Source organism: Syngnathus scovelli, chromosome 16, assembly GCF_024217435.2.
Source record: "Syngnathus scovelli strain Florida chromosome 16, RoL_Ssco_1.2, whole genome shotgun sequence".
Taxonomy (NCBI): Eukaryota; Metazoa; Chordata; class Actinopteri; order Syngnathiformes; family Syngnathidae; genus Syngnathus; species Syngnathus scovelli.
Genome location: NC_090862.1, coordinates 10,279,718 through 10,294,967, shown reverse-complemented (window position 1 = coordinate 10,294,967; position 15,250 = coordinate 10,279,718).

Sequence of the window (15,250 nt, the reverse complement as noted above, 5' to 3'; positions counted from 1 at the left end):
TCTAAGGGAGGTCACGGCTCCCACTGGTCACGGCTTTAATTCAAACTTCAAAGGCAAAAGATGATTTTTACACTTGTCCTCAAAGTTAACCTGTCTGTCTCCGCTGAGAGAGAAAACAAGATTTCAAAGTGGCTTGCAAATGGATAACTAAAACTACAACAAAAACTTGGACAAGAATTTCCTCAATGATTAATTGCAGCTTCAATTGTAGCATCCCCTCATCTCCCCTAGACAAAGAAAAAAGTGTGTGAGATAAAAGTTTTAAAAAAAAAAGAAAAGAGCAGAAATCAGTAGACTTAATGGATGAATTTCTATCCTACTGCGTTTCCTATGACGAGGAAAGAGTCAAAGAACGAGGGGGAGGGAAATAAGGCCCACGCGCACTCGCGCAGACGCTCCAAAAACAAATTAAGATGGAAAATGCTCGGTCTGGTTTTCAAAGCATCATCGGGCCTGTAATGGGGGCCAAGTTCAAAGGCCCACTCGAGCCTTTGCCGACCGAGCTGGAGGAACAACACTTTGGTCTCGGGTGCCCTCCTGATGTTTGTTTATCCTTTGCATCAGTCTCCCGTCATTGATCTGCCCGACTCTCTTTATTTGAGGCCCCCTCTCCCCTTTTTTCTTGACTCCATCCGCCATCGACTGCATTCCCTTTGACGTTGTCTCCTCTCATGCCTACATCTCATGCGCCACTCTTTCAGATGTGACGTTGATCAATGTGCAATGGTGAGCAGGGGGCTTGGGGCTCTGTCGTATATTCCTGGAGAGTCCCGGCTAACCTTGGAATCTGGTCAAAGCCTGGACGGGAGGACCCTCAAAAACAAGCCGGCCTTGTAGGACAGATGGCCCGCACAAAGGCAAACACTACACGCTGTCACGTCTCGTCCCCAACTGCTCCACTATGTGTCTGTTGTCTTGGTTTCTGTCTGTGTGCTCGCCCCTCCCCTCCTGTGTGCCCATGATCAGTGTGATTGTTCCCACCTGCCTCTCGTTACCTGTCGTGTATAAAAGTCCTGTCTCCCCCTCAGTCCCTGTCGGATCATTGGTTGCTGTGGTTTTGGTTGCTGTCGTTCGGGGTTGTCGTCTTGATGCCGTCATGTCTTGCTGTCTTCTTGTTTCACGTCCCGGTCAGTCAGTCAAGTTATTGTTTGTTAAGTCATGTCAGTTTGCCTTTTGAGTTGCTTCAATAAACCCTGGTCCAAGCTGCACTTGGTCGTCCTGCTCCATGCTACACCCGACCGTGACACACGCTAGATCGCCTCTTGCCTTGCTCTGACTGGAAAGACTTTACTTGCTCCATGGCACTTTGTCGTTTTTGTGTTTTTGTTTTGTTTTGACAAACATAATTTATCCGCACGAGGGAGGGGGGGGTTGGCAACTCATTTCCCCGAGTGGCTGATAGTGGCTCGGAGTTGTTGCCACGATTCAAAATGTGAATCATCACAACGTCGCACATGTAGAAGGCAACTAAAATGCACACGGGCTTTCGCAAAAAAAAAATCCGGTACTCGTCACCGTAACGCCAAGACAAAGTGATAGCCAACGTTTGAGTGACGAATTCCTTCCTTCCGCATGACTTGTGCTCATGAAAAGGTCTTCAAAGGCTCGCATTGAAGGAAAAGTTTCCACTTGAATACGTGTGCTGTGCTCAACGTAATTTCCTTCGCCTTTTGATGACAGGGGTCTCTCAAAGAGCTAAAAACAAAAGGAGAAAAACTCCTCGCAAGAAGTGAGCCGGCACTTATTTGCCAAGGCTTTGTTTATAGTATATGCTGACAAAAAGAAATGTACGATTACACAGAAACCCGGACTGTCGGTGGAGATAAGAGGTGGCCAATAAGCCTCGTCTGAAGATAAAAGTTGCAACAAGATGTTTTTGTCTTGAAAGACACTCGCAAAGTTCACAAATTGGTTTGCAGCTCTCAAGCGGCACCTTTTACTGAAATTTCTTCAATTTGACGAAAAAGACGAACAGAAACGTTCCACATGTGGAATTCCTCATTCATTGCGGTGTGAAAATCATCATTATGCCAGTCATTCAACAGAAATGGGAAAGCCTGTTGCGATCCAAATAGCGCTTCTCTTTGCGAGAATATTCTGTGTGTGTGTGTGTGTGTGTGTGTGCGTGTGTGTGGGAGGGGGTGGGGCACGCCTGTCCAACCTCTTTCTTGGTCTAATCCCGTTGTCTAAGACATGCCCTACCTTCATGCGTGTGTGTGTGCGCGTGCGTGCGTGCGTGCGCGCGCGTGTGTGTGTGTGTGTGTGGTGGCAGACGTGTCATCAGGACTATTGACTCCAGGCTAAACCCTTCCTGATGGCTTTTTGTTTGAAAGGCGCAGATGGAGACCGGGGGCTCTTGACCTGTGACCTGCGCCGGTAAATCACATCATTTGTTTGCTGGAAGGGGCCGCGCGATGGGCAGCTGCGGCAAAGCAGCTTTCACTCACGTGAAATGCTCGCGCTCATTTTGAGAAGCACAGACGGATGCTGACGCGCTTGAAATGAGGAAAAAAACGCAAGCATCGGGCCAAACAGGCCAAGGCAGCTGAACCAGGGGTCTCAGCTTGTCCGGATTGTGCTCCTTGATGGAAGCCCGGCTGGTCCGGCAGCGTGCCGAGCTAGCACAAAAGCTTCTGTTGTTGGCTGCACCTGCATAGCTGACAGGCTTGGCAGAAAATGTGCAGGTGAGAGGTCACGAGGCCCAGACAGGAAGGAAGAGCACACCCACTGACCACGGCCAACATGCAATGGACTGAAACTTAAAACAGGCTTGTTTGTTTTTTTCAAAACGTGTGACTACAATCCAAAAATTGGAAAAAAAAAAAGACAAGTAACGTTTTAGTCCACGGGGATTATCCTCAGGTACGAGTAGACAACATCCTGCCTTCCAAAAGCAAGTCACTGCTGCTGTGCTTCAAATCCTGCAGGATCAAAAAGCAGAACTAGGTTGCAGAGCTGAGAGTGGGGGAGTGGGGGGGGGGGGGGGGGGGGGGTTGTAAGTATCCACTTAGAACCGAGGCTGCATATATGCATGTAAACAACACCAAAGTGCGTTGAAAAGTGTGCCGCCGAAACTCTGAATGGCAACAGTGGGGTGGGGGGGGGGGTTGTAAGTATCCACTTAGAACCGAGGCTGCATATATGCATGTAAACAACACCAAAGTGCGTTGAAAAGTGTGCCGCTGAAACTCTGAATGGCAACAGTGGGGTGGGGGTGGCTGACGCTTTTTATTGGCTTATTCATTCACTATGATTGTACTTAAAGTGATATTCAGAAATGTTTCAAATTGCACCTTCCTATTTCACATTTGTGTTGACTTGATGTTTATCCAAAGCCACTTGTCGGGTTACTTTGCACTTTGGCTGGATGTGCTTGAGTACAATTTCGGCGACTCTCCCTGGCTCGTCCGTGTGGAGGCCTGACTGCTCGTCAATCTGCGTGACGACTTTTATTCTCTTTCACAAGAACATGCACCTTGCCTGCAATGGCAGGATGCAACCTTCCTTTGCCAATTTCCAAGGAATAGGAAAAGATAAGCCCAGAGGTAGCATCACACAACAGAGGCTTTGAAGAGCATGTGTGTGTGTGTGTGTGTGTGTGTGTGGGGGGGGTAATTCAAACCTGCCAACTAGCTGCACGGAAAAGGACATTCCCCGTCTGTTTCCCTTTTGCAGCATTCCTGCCCCCTCTTTTGAAGTGCGCCACCAAGCGAGGTGACAAAGGAGACGGAGGATGGAAGTCACATGTTGTTTCCTGCCAAACTCATCAGAAAGTAATCACCTTCATTCCAGAAAGCACCTTCTCCCACGCATACCACGCACACGCACACACACGCAAGCACGCAGTCAGCCTTTAAGCCACTCAGGTGCGCAGGCAAACTCTCGGAGAGTGTGCCCTCCTGTGAAGTGACAGTAACACTATTTCTGAGCATAGAGGATGATGATGGTGAAGGTGAAGCCACACACTCACACGCTTGCATGCATAAGCTTGGTGCCAAGCTCTGAGGGCGGAGCAAGCTAAGAATATACAAAATAAAAGCAGAGCAAGAAAAGGTCTGCTCAGGTGTTGCTCCACACGAGGGATTCTGAAGTTTCTTTTAACAAAAGTAGCTTTGCTCCTCAGCAAGCCTGCACTGAATTCAGACCTCAAGTGGTCAAAAGAATGGAACCATAATTGTCCATTGAATTGAAGTTCTTGCTACTAATTTGAATGGTTTAAAGCAAACGCCACAAATAAAACAAAGCCTTCAAATCAGCTTCACATAGCTTGAAAAGAGGCCCGTTTTGAGCCTCTCCGACCTCGACACAGTGTCGCCGTCCCTCCATGTCGTACTCCATGAGCAGCCGGCCCGGCGAGTTTGCCGTCATTCCCCACATGATTTCGATGAGGTTTTGACAGCTACGCCATTAAAATAAGTGTCAACAAATCAGATCATATTTGACTAAAACAACGGTAGTGCCTGTTGTGTTCCATTCGAAGCCGCCACACATTTGATACTGCAATATTTGTTTTTACGGAAACTAACAAGATGGCGCAGAAAGCAGATTGCGCTGGTTCTGATTAATCATGAGAGGTAAAAAATTGTGTGGATTTGGACACTCTTGGTTCCAGTTTTGCAACAGAGACTCTCCACACTTGGCTTTTTCAGTCACCGGTACATCCATCCATTTTCTGAGAGGCTTAGTCCCCACAGGGGTCGCGGGTGCCCGGGAGCCTATCCCAGCCGTCATCGGGCAACAGGCGTGGGACACCCGGTTGCCAGCCAATCGCAGGGCACACAGAGACAAACAACCATTCGCACTCGCACTCACACCTGGGGACAATTTGGAGTCTTCAATCGGACTGCCAAGCATGTCTTTGGGATGTGGGAGGAAACCGGAGTGCCCGGAGAAAACCCACGCGGGCCCGGGGAGAACATGCAAACTCCACACAGGGAGGGCCGGAGGTGGAATCGAACTGTGAGGCGGACGTGCTATCCAATGCGCCACCGAGCCGCCGGTCACCGGTACAGTTAAGCGTTATTGTAAAAACTTACTTTTACACTTGAAAAGCACTCATTTTCTAAATATGACAAAATCTTCAGGTTCCTCGGCTCCTGGCCGGAGATGAGGCAAGCTTTGTAACAAACAAACTTCAAAACAAGCTCCATCGTAATCCCATGCACACGCTATGTACAAATTATGGTTTAGAATTCCCACCCAGACATATTAAGCAGCCTCCACTAGCCTTCACGTTGACTCTAAGGCCGGGCTTGAGATTCTAAGAGAAAAAGTGAATAAAGCAAAAAGAAAAACATCATCCATCGCGACGCGCCCACACACTGCACGCTACAATTAAGCAAATCAAAATAACAACATGCTCTGTGATGTGTGCTTCAAAATGCTGAGCAGGCCCAGTTGATCTCCGTTTTGGATGGAGAACAGACGAAGAACGGGGGGAAGATCTAAAAAGGAGCCAGGGTTCATTGTCAGGGCACAGACAGCAGCTTCAGACATGCAGATGCTCTTTTAAGAGCCAGCAAGCTGTGATTAAAATGACATCTGCATTTGGATCACAGAGGAAGGCAACGTTCAATTTGGTCTGCTGCTTGAGGCACAAGTTAGCATTTTGTGCCTCATCAAATACGTCACGGGTCTCTTCGCAGATGGAGGGTAGTTCACTGTTAATTAGCCTGCGGCAGTGAGCTAGCAACTGCCGTTGGCTTTGTCCAAAACTGTCACAAAGTGTTTCTGCATCACGTGTCCTAACCTAGGAAAAAGGTCAGCTAGCGTTGCGCTAACTAGTGTATTGGCTGATTACCTGATGGTATGACACACTAACATTTTCTTCAAATGGTCACGCCACTCTGTGAAACGTGTCTTTATCAGAAAGCAAACTTTGGATACAGTAACAGTACAGCCAGTTGGCTTTGAAAGGGTCGAGCGAATAAATGACAACTCCACCCTTGTGGTTGGTCTCTCCAATTTACCAGGAACGCAAGTGAGAGAAGCTACAGTAACAGAACTGAAGCACTTGGTGGCCTTAAATTATTGGGATAAACTTCCTTATGAGAAAAACGGACATTCATACCAGATGCTGTCATGCAAGGTGCCAAGCAGCTCACAGGATGAGGAACGCATTAAAGCGGCAACCTTCCAACTGTTAGACACTCAGACTATCTGCCAACTGGCGCCAAACGGTTAAAAATGCCATATTCTGGTCTGATGCATCATCCTTTGCTGCATTCTTGACATATTGCTGGTGGCTTGCCGCTAGAGAACATTATAGACTAGCGCTTGACGCCCTCACTGGGGGATTCCTCCATTTAACGTAGACGCGGCGCACTTGTCCTGCTACTTCTCGTTTGTACGCACCAAGCAACACATCTTTGTCTCACATCTTTGACCCCTCACGCCCACCGTCCTTCGACAGCTTGAGACCGCAACTTTGACAGCCCAAGCTAACTTCTGCTGTGCGGATGGGAACCTTGCACATTTGGCATCTGTCTTATGATTTTCATCCATACAATACAAACGTCAGTCTAAGAGGGGGTAATGCATCCAGGTCCAGTCCTAAGGGACCGGAGCTGCCCATGGCTTCAATCTGTGGGAGACTTTGGGCTAAGAAGACTCAAGTGTAAACGTCGGCTCTCCTGGTGTTCCTCTTCAAAGAGTCCCAGAGATGTAAGCAATGTTTCCTTCAAGGGTGGACGGCTTGCTTAATTTGCTCATGAGTTGGTGTTTGTGGTGCTGTTTTTGCTTCATTTGCTAATTAAAGCAGAGTGTGTCATTAAGCAGGACGGAGGGCGGGCCGGTCAGTCGACCTTTGTGACGCGTCCCTGACATGATTGATTGTGACCGTCAGGCCTCTCAGCTGGGTGTCTCGCAGTGTCGGGGCTCAACATAAAGGATTACACGAGCTGGCGCTAACCTTGGCTGGCTTTGGGCACCCGGGGGTCCCGCATCAAAGGGGACTTCAGCATTTTTAATCAGGCGGGTCCCAACTCCGTGCTGGCGCAGGATGCCAGATCACTTTCATCACGACGACACGGATAGGAAGGCGACAAGCACAACAACTATTTAAGAAAAAAAGGGGGGGGGGGGTCTTTTTTGGTGAGTTTCTCTGCATATTTTTTCGACAATAAGCATCCGTTGCTCATAGTGATCAAATTTTGCATAACGACAAGCTTTAAAGTTTACGTATCACGTTAATAAATTCTTCTGTTTTACGTTTTACTCATTCAGTTGTGGTCTATATAAAGTGGAACAGTGATGCCTTTGTCTGAATTCCTTGTTTTGATGGAATCAAAGTCAAAGTCAAAGTCAGCTTTATTGTCAATTTCTCCACATGCCAAAAACACACAAAGAAACCGAAATTTCGTTCCCCCCTATCCCACGGTGACAAGACATGGCCCACAACAGACAAACAAGTAAACAAGTATAACAACAGCGTGCTGAATAAATAACACAATAAATAAATAAATAAATAAATAAATAAATAAAGGAGCAAAAAGGAGCAAGTGCGCGTACAGCAGACATTCCCGAAAATAGCGCAACAGTGCCGCACGCTACGCAGAAGGGGGTAGCGAGTTCAGGGTCCTAACAGCCTGGTGATAGAAGCTGTTGGCGAGTCTGGTGGTGCGGGAGCGCAGGCTCCTGTACCTCTTCCCAGAGGGCAGAAGGTCAAACAAAGAGTGAGCCGGGTGACTCACATCTCTCGCAATCGAGGTTGCCTTGCGGGCGAGATGGGAAGTGTAAATGTCCTTCAGGGAGGGGAGCGAAGCACCAATAATCTTACCAGCCGTATTCACTATGCGCTGCAGGGCCTTCAAGTTCTCTTCAGTGCAGTTACCACCCCAGACAGCGATGCAACTGGTGAGGACGCTCTCAACGGTGCCACGGTAGAATGTAGACAGGACTGCCTGAGGAGCACACGCACGCCTGAGCTTCCGCAGGAAGTACAGGCGGCGCTGAGCTTTCTTTGCCAGTGACGCGGTGTTTGCGGACCAGGAGAGGTCCTTACTGATGTGCACCCCCAGGAACTTGGTGCAGCTCACCCTCTCCACCACAGCACCATCGATGATCAGCGGCAGGTGTTTTGTGTGACCCTTCCGGAAGTCAACAACGATTTCCTTGGTCTTATTGACGTTCAGCAGGAGGTTGTTGTCCCTGCACCACGTGGTCAGAAGGTCAACTTCCGACCTGTACCGAGTCTCGTCGCCCTTCGTGATGAGACCCACCAGAGTCGTGTCGTCAGCAAACTTCACTATGCGGTTGTCGCTGTAGGTCGCAGTGCAATCATGCGTCAGCAGGGTGAAGAGCAATGGACTGAGCACGCAGCCCTGGGGGGCCCCCGTGCTCAGCGTGATGCTGGCGGAGATTTTGTCGCCAACACGTACCACCTGAGGCCTCTGACAGAGGAAGTCCAGTAGCCAGTTGCAGAGGGAGGTACTGAGGCCCAGCTCGTCGAGTTTGCAGATGAGTCGCTGCGGCACAATGGTGTTGAAGGCAGAGCTGAAGTCCACAAACAGCAACCTCACGTAAGAGTCCTTTCTCTCCAGGTGTGTGAGGGCCGAGTGGAGGGCAGAGCAGATGGCATCCTCAGAGGACCGCTTGGCACGGTACGCGAACTGGAAAGGGTCAATGGCGGGGGGGGAGAACGGATTTGATGTGCTCCATGACAAGCCGCTCAAAACACTTCATGATGATGGGCGTCAGTGCCACGGGGCGGTAGTCATTGAAGCAGGACGGTGCAGGTTTCTTCGGCACAGGAACGATGGTGGCAGCCTTGAAACACGAGGGGACGATGGCCTGCTGCAGGGAAACGTTAAAGATGTCCGTGAAGACACCAGACAGCTCCCCAGCGCAGTCCTTCAGCGCTCGACCCGGGATGTTGTCAGGGCCCGCCGCCTTACGGGTGTCAATAGCGGCAAGCGCCCTCCTCACACCGTCGGCAGAGAGGCGCAGGGGCTGCTCGTGTTGGGGGGGAGTGTTCTTCAGCGGGCAAGTGCTGTTCTGGGCGTCGAAGCGAGCAAAGAAGCGGTTCAGATCGTTCAGCAGACGGACGTCGCCCTCACAGATCCTCGGCGCGGGCTTGTAGTCCGTGATGGTCTGAATGCCCCGCCAAAGGCTACGTGCGTCCTTGCTGTCCTTGAAGTGGGTGGAGACCTTTCACGAGAACGCCTTCTTCGCTTCTTTGATGCCTTGGGACAGGTCGGCCCTCGCTGTCCTCAAGCCAGCCTCATCCCCCGCTCTGAAAGCCTTGTCCCTGGCCCTCAACAGTCTGAGGACAGCCCCCGTCAGCCACGGCTTCCAGTTCGCGCGAGTGACGACGGATTTCGAGCAAGTCACATCATCGATGCACTTCGTGATGTAAGAGGTAACAGAGTCAGTATACTCCTCTATGTCCGTCCAATCGTTGTAGGTGGCTGCCTGCTTAAACAAGTCCCAGTCAGTGGTGTCAAAGCAGTCACGGAGTGCATCGGAGGCACCCTCAGGCCACACCCGAACCCGCCTCCGAACCGTCCTGGATGCCTTCACCAATTGTCTGTATGCGGGCAAAAGCAAAACGGTGAGATGGTCAGAAAGCCCCAGATGGGGGAGGGGGGTGGCTTTGAAAGCTCCCTTTTGCGCAGAGTAGACCAGGTCCAGGAAGCTGTCTCCACGTGTCGGAAAAGTAACATGCTGGTGAAGCCTCGGGAAAACAGACTTCAGGTTGGCATGATTGAAGTCTCCAGCGAAGATGGTGAAACCGTCAGGGTGCGCTGTCTGCTGTTCACTGACAGCCTGGTACAGTTCACCAAGCGCCGCGATCCTGTCGCCTTCGACGTTGGTAGGCGGGATGTATACCGCGACTAGCAGAATCGCGGTAAATTCCCTCGGCAGGTAAAAAGGACGGCACTTGATGATCACAAACTCCGCAAGTGGCGAGCAGTGCTTACATACCACCACAGAGTCCGGGCACCATTCCTCTCGGATGTAGACGCATATTCCACCTCCTCGCGACTTTCCCCCTCGTACAATGGCACGGTCCGCCCGATAGCACGCTAGCCGCTCCAGATGCACGGCAGAGTCCGGAATGTTGTCAGTCAACCAGGTCTCGGTGAACACGAGCACATAGCGGTTCCGCACCGTCCGGTTCGTAGACCTCAGCAGGCGAACGTAATCCATTTTGTTGTCCAGCGATCGAACATTTGCCAGAAGAATGGAGGGCACCGCCGGGCGCGCTGGGTTGCCCGCCAGCCTGGCCCGGACGCCTCCGCGCTTGCCCCTCTTCTGCCTCCTCGCACACCGTTTCCGACGGCTCCCAACCGGGGGAGGAATAGCGGGCGAGGTCGGCGACGTTTCAGGACGTAGCAGTCCGAGCGCCTTTAATGTCGCCGCTTCAAAGTCAAGAACGCCACAAAACCCACTTCTGCCGATGTCGAGCAGAACCTGCCTGCTGTACTTGTAGCACGATAAATCACGACGAGACGAACACATAAGACTGTCGGACGAACACTCATTAGACGAACAAATCACCGTACTGAAGGGACAGAGAGTGGCCGCTGTGTGTGCACGCGCCGCCATCTTGAAAATGTTAATGAATATAAAAGCAAAAAAAGTGGATTTTCCATATGTCTTATTTGAACTTCTTCAAGGCTGGAAAAACAGGCAAAGGCATGTGTTCAAATGCGGCAACATACGTAGACATACAAAATAACACTCACTGGCATATATTCCTTATCCTCTGTGGAAAACAAATGCAAGTAACATTCTGTAAAATGAATGATATACACACATGCATGCACAGACAATTTGGAGAGCTTTGATGTCACTGCTCAAAGCGGCGATCGGGGTGCTTCCCTGACCCCCTACCCCCCACCAAGTCCAGGGCGACCTCGCAGTGTGGAGCCAGGTGCTGACCACTGGATACTTTTTATTTGATCAGCTCATAGGAACACATTGGACCCTTTGAAAAGAGAAATGAAAGATATGGACCGGCATCCATGGAAAGATTCCCTGTTGCGCACAAGGCACGAAGGCCAGCGTGTGTACATGCGTGTTGTGTGTGCATGTGTGTGCTCAATAATGAGAACAAACATGCAAGAGAAGAGAGGCAGCTCTCAGCAGTAAGCAGCCTGTTGGACTTGAAATCACAAAGGCTCTGCTCCCTTTCTATTTCTAAGGTTTCTGCATAATTGAGCAAGTGCTGCCTTGCTTAAAGATATCTCGACAGTCGTGATGTTACCAACATCGAGAACAGCAACAATTCAATATCGTTTACAATACCCATATAAGAAAATGCACTCACCAGGGAGCCCAACAAACTTGAAATTTGACCTTTAACCTTAAAACAATCCATGCTAACCGCTACTCCACTGTGCTGCCCGACATCATTTCCAACGGGAAAATCGTTTTTACGGCATCGTATTATATCACTGGTCATGTTGCGTTGAGTGGAATAGATTCATAAAGCAGTCGAGTGCCACGGCCTTGGTTGACCACATCACCAATGCGCAATGAATGCAGTGCTAATGTGGCGGGTTGCACACTAAGATGAACTTTAGCTTTGTGGCGCTAAAGTGGCCAAATGACCGCAGAGTCCACAGCTGCAGTTCAAAGCCTATCAGCGTTTGAATCTTAACAAGAAAGAGAAGTGGAGGGCTGGGGGAGGCCTGCGTGCACGGGGAGCCAGGGCCACAGCCCAGCGGCTTAGATCTTCACCCTCTCTCACAAACACACGCATGCACACACACACACACACGCACGCACGCACACGCACACACACACACGAAGGAAAACACACTGGCCGACATCAAAACCACAAACATTAAAGGCCACGCAGACAATCGCATCAAGACCCACAGCGAGGGCCACAAGAGTGCTGACATACACAAAAGCAAAGAAAACAAATGACACACACAAACACACACATGGACACAACATGGGTCCCCATGTCCCCGCGCGGCCAGCTGCAGGAGGTCGTGCAGACGTGACAGTTGCGCTGTCGGGCCAACATTAAGGCCTGCCGCTCTAAACACACGCTTTTGAAGTCACACCAAAGTCAGAGCCCAGGATCTCTCATCTTCCGTCTCGCTTTTAACGCCGCAGTGCCGACATTTCATTCTGCCCCCCTTTTCATGCTCCCGCCTTTGAATTCTGCCTTTTTAAAAGACTAATTTGAACTTCTTCAAGACTGGAAAAACACGCAAAGGCACGTCATTAGGATTCTTCCGCCTGGCGCGCTTACTTTTGCCGCCGTTCAAAGGTCCACCAAAGTATCGCCGGGCCTCTGATGTGCGCCAATTGATAAACACGGCGCTGTGCGGCCCCAAGTGGCCGACATAAGGAGGGCGTTTAAACTATGTGCATCCACAACAATGATCACAGCATTAGAATATCTGCGCCCCTTTGAACCCAGTTGCTGTCTGAAGAATGCAACATGAAAATGAGTCGCTGCGCCTTGTCGGAATGAACTATCAAGGCGAAACAAAAAAAGGACACCTCACAATAAAGGCTGTTATTAAATGAGACTGCAGTAGTATATTGTCCGCCGGCGAAAGGAAAAACACACCTCAACTCTGGGATTGGAAATTGCAAATCCAATGAAAACAGCAGGGGCCCCATCATCGAACTCTGTGGAACACCATACGACTGCGGGGGGAGGACTCTGAGAAACCAAGGCTAACACAAAAAGTTCCGTCTGTCAAATATGATCAAAAGCACACTGGCATGCTAACGCGTAGAATTTAATAGCTCCAGTACTGGCTGAATTTTTAAACAACGCAGAGTACAAGTGTGTCTTGATTATTCTCTAATTTTGTGATTGCACATTACATGGTAGGGGCCTCTACTGTTACCTTGGTCACCGCACTAAATGTGCGCTAGTACTAACTCGCTCTCTCATCAGACATCATTAGCAAAAGCTACGAAAAAGAACAAAGCAGTGAGTCGACTGTCGTTTTATTTATAATCTCTTTAGATTGAGGGAAATTCCAGTTTACAGAGCATGGACGGATGGCGCGCATATGATGCAAAGCGCGCCAGGTTGAATGCTGAACTGCGGTCAGCAAAGTCCACGGCAAGAATTCCGGTCTCTTTGCTTTTGAGTTTGGAACAACCAACATGTTTAGGTGTGTGCAGCCCCCCGACACACACACACACACACACACACACACACACACACACACACACACACACACACACACACACACACACACACACACACACACACACACACACACACACACACGCACGCACTCACACACACACACATACACACACACACACACACACACACACACACACACACACACACACACACGCACACTTACGCGCGCGCACACACGCACACACATGGACGCGCTTCTCCCCGGCTAATGTTTCTGTTTACTCCACTCAGTGTTTCACACATCAAACGTGGGTTTGTTTACTCCAACTCTGACCGCCCGGTCTGCTGGCCGGGGACGAGCAGAACCCCCAAAATTTTTTTTTCTTCGTCTTTTCATCTGGATCACAGCCTCCCTTGCTTCTACATTTCTAAGACCTTGCACTCTCTTGCTTTGGAAAAACTAGCAAATGTTGTTTGGCACTTTGTTTATTGCCCCGCTGCTCTCAAGCTATTGGGGAGTGCAGATAAGCAAAGATACCATACAGCATCTTCAGGATAATGCATGTATGGTTTTTTTCATGATTGCTTTGGGCTTGCACGTGCATAGAAACGAGCACCTACCCCAAAAACGGCTGTAAAGAGTTGTGCGCTCACTGGCATCATGCTAATATCTGCCTACTCGCTGATCGGAAACCTGATCTGGGAAATCTAAGATGTTATGAAAACAAATCAAAAACGGTGTTTGGCTGCAAAAAATCCGTTCGTGAATTAACATCGTCATGTCAAAAGTTTCTCCTTTTGCGTTAATGAGTATCATGCGCTCAACCTGCTGAGATCGGACTCCGTCGTGTCGGGTTTCGCTCAAGGGAGGCGCGAGAGCATCCGTGTTGTTGACTAATCAGTGCGATGTTTGGATTTGAGATATGAGGTATGTGCGAAGACGAGCCATCGTCTCTCCAGGCCCAAACAAGAAGCACATGTTCCAGCGGTTCTGGTTCTCTTCACGGGCCACTGCAGGAAGAGCGACCCCTCGTCATGGGAAAGAACGTGTGAGCGAGCAAGATCCAAAGACCTGGTAAGCCGTAAAACTTCACGCCCCCACCTGTTCCTCGTCATTCCCTACGCCCGGACTCCCATCGCCTGCAACCACCAGAAGGAGCAGTGGAAACAATAGGAGAAGAGGAAGCCAAAACAATTGGACATGTCTGGCAAGCAAATATAAAAGCACGGTTGTTGTTAGATTGGCCGGTGGCAGGAAGGTCGGTGAGAGGGCAAATGCCAACGTGATTCCACTTTACATGATCGAGTGTCTTCCTAAAGGGGAAATACAAGATGACCGCACTACGCCAAAGCACCAATCAGCTCCTCTAATGCTATCTTTTTATGACTTGCCACTATATGAAGGGTCATCAAAATGAAGCTGCAATCATAGGCCAGCTCGTTCCCGTTTGACGGATGGCGTCTGTCTCGGAGCCCGAAGGCACAGGACTCTCGGGTCATATGACTGCTCACGTGCTCTCGAGGCCACCGCAGCGGCGCCTGGCCCGGTTCCAGATGAGGCCCCCCATTAGGTAGACCGCAGTCTCCCACGGCTGTCTGGGATCATGCTCATAAGGCTTCGGGACCTGGAATCGGGGGTCTCGCTCGCTCTTATCGCTCAGTGGCCAAATGTTGTTTGCGAGAGCTTTTAAGACTATACACAACAAATTCCCGCCATCGTTTCACCCCTTGCTTTTCTACCAATTGGAAGTACCCTGGCGCCGACCGTATACAAACATTAGGACAGGCTCCATGTCTCTTTTTGGAAAAAAGAGAATCGAGTGTTGACGTCAAAGCCTTGACTGGTTTAGTCAAAGCCTTGACTGGTTTAATCAATGCGCTTATGAGTGATCCCGGCCGCACTTCCTGTTTAGGTTGCCGCCTCGCTTATGTTCACAGCTGGAGCCTTTGATGCGGACGGAGCGCAGGTAGCAGATGCTGGACAGCCACGGCGGGGGAACAATAGCACACGGGGGAGCGAGCGAGCATGCGGCGGCGGCAGGATGGCACACAGTCATACCAATGCACCAAAGACCGACGGTGTCGCCGTTGCAAGAATGTAAATGGAACAATGCAAAAGGCCCAAAAGGATCTCTTGCAGTCGCCGTCCGGTTTCATGTATGTGGAACAACAACGTTG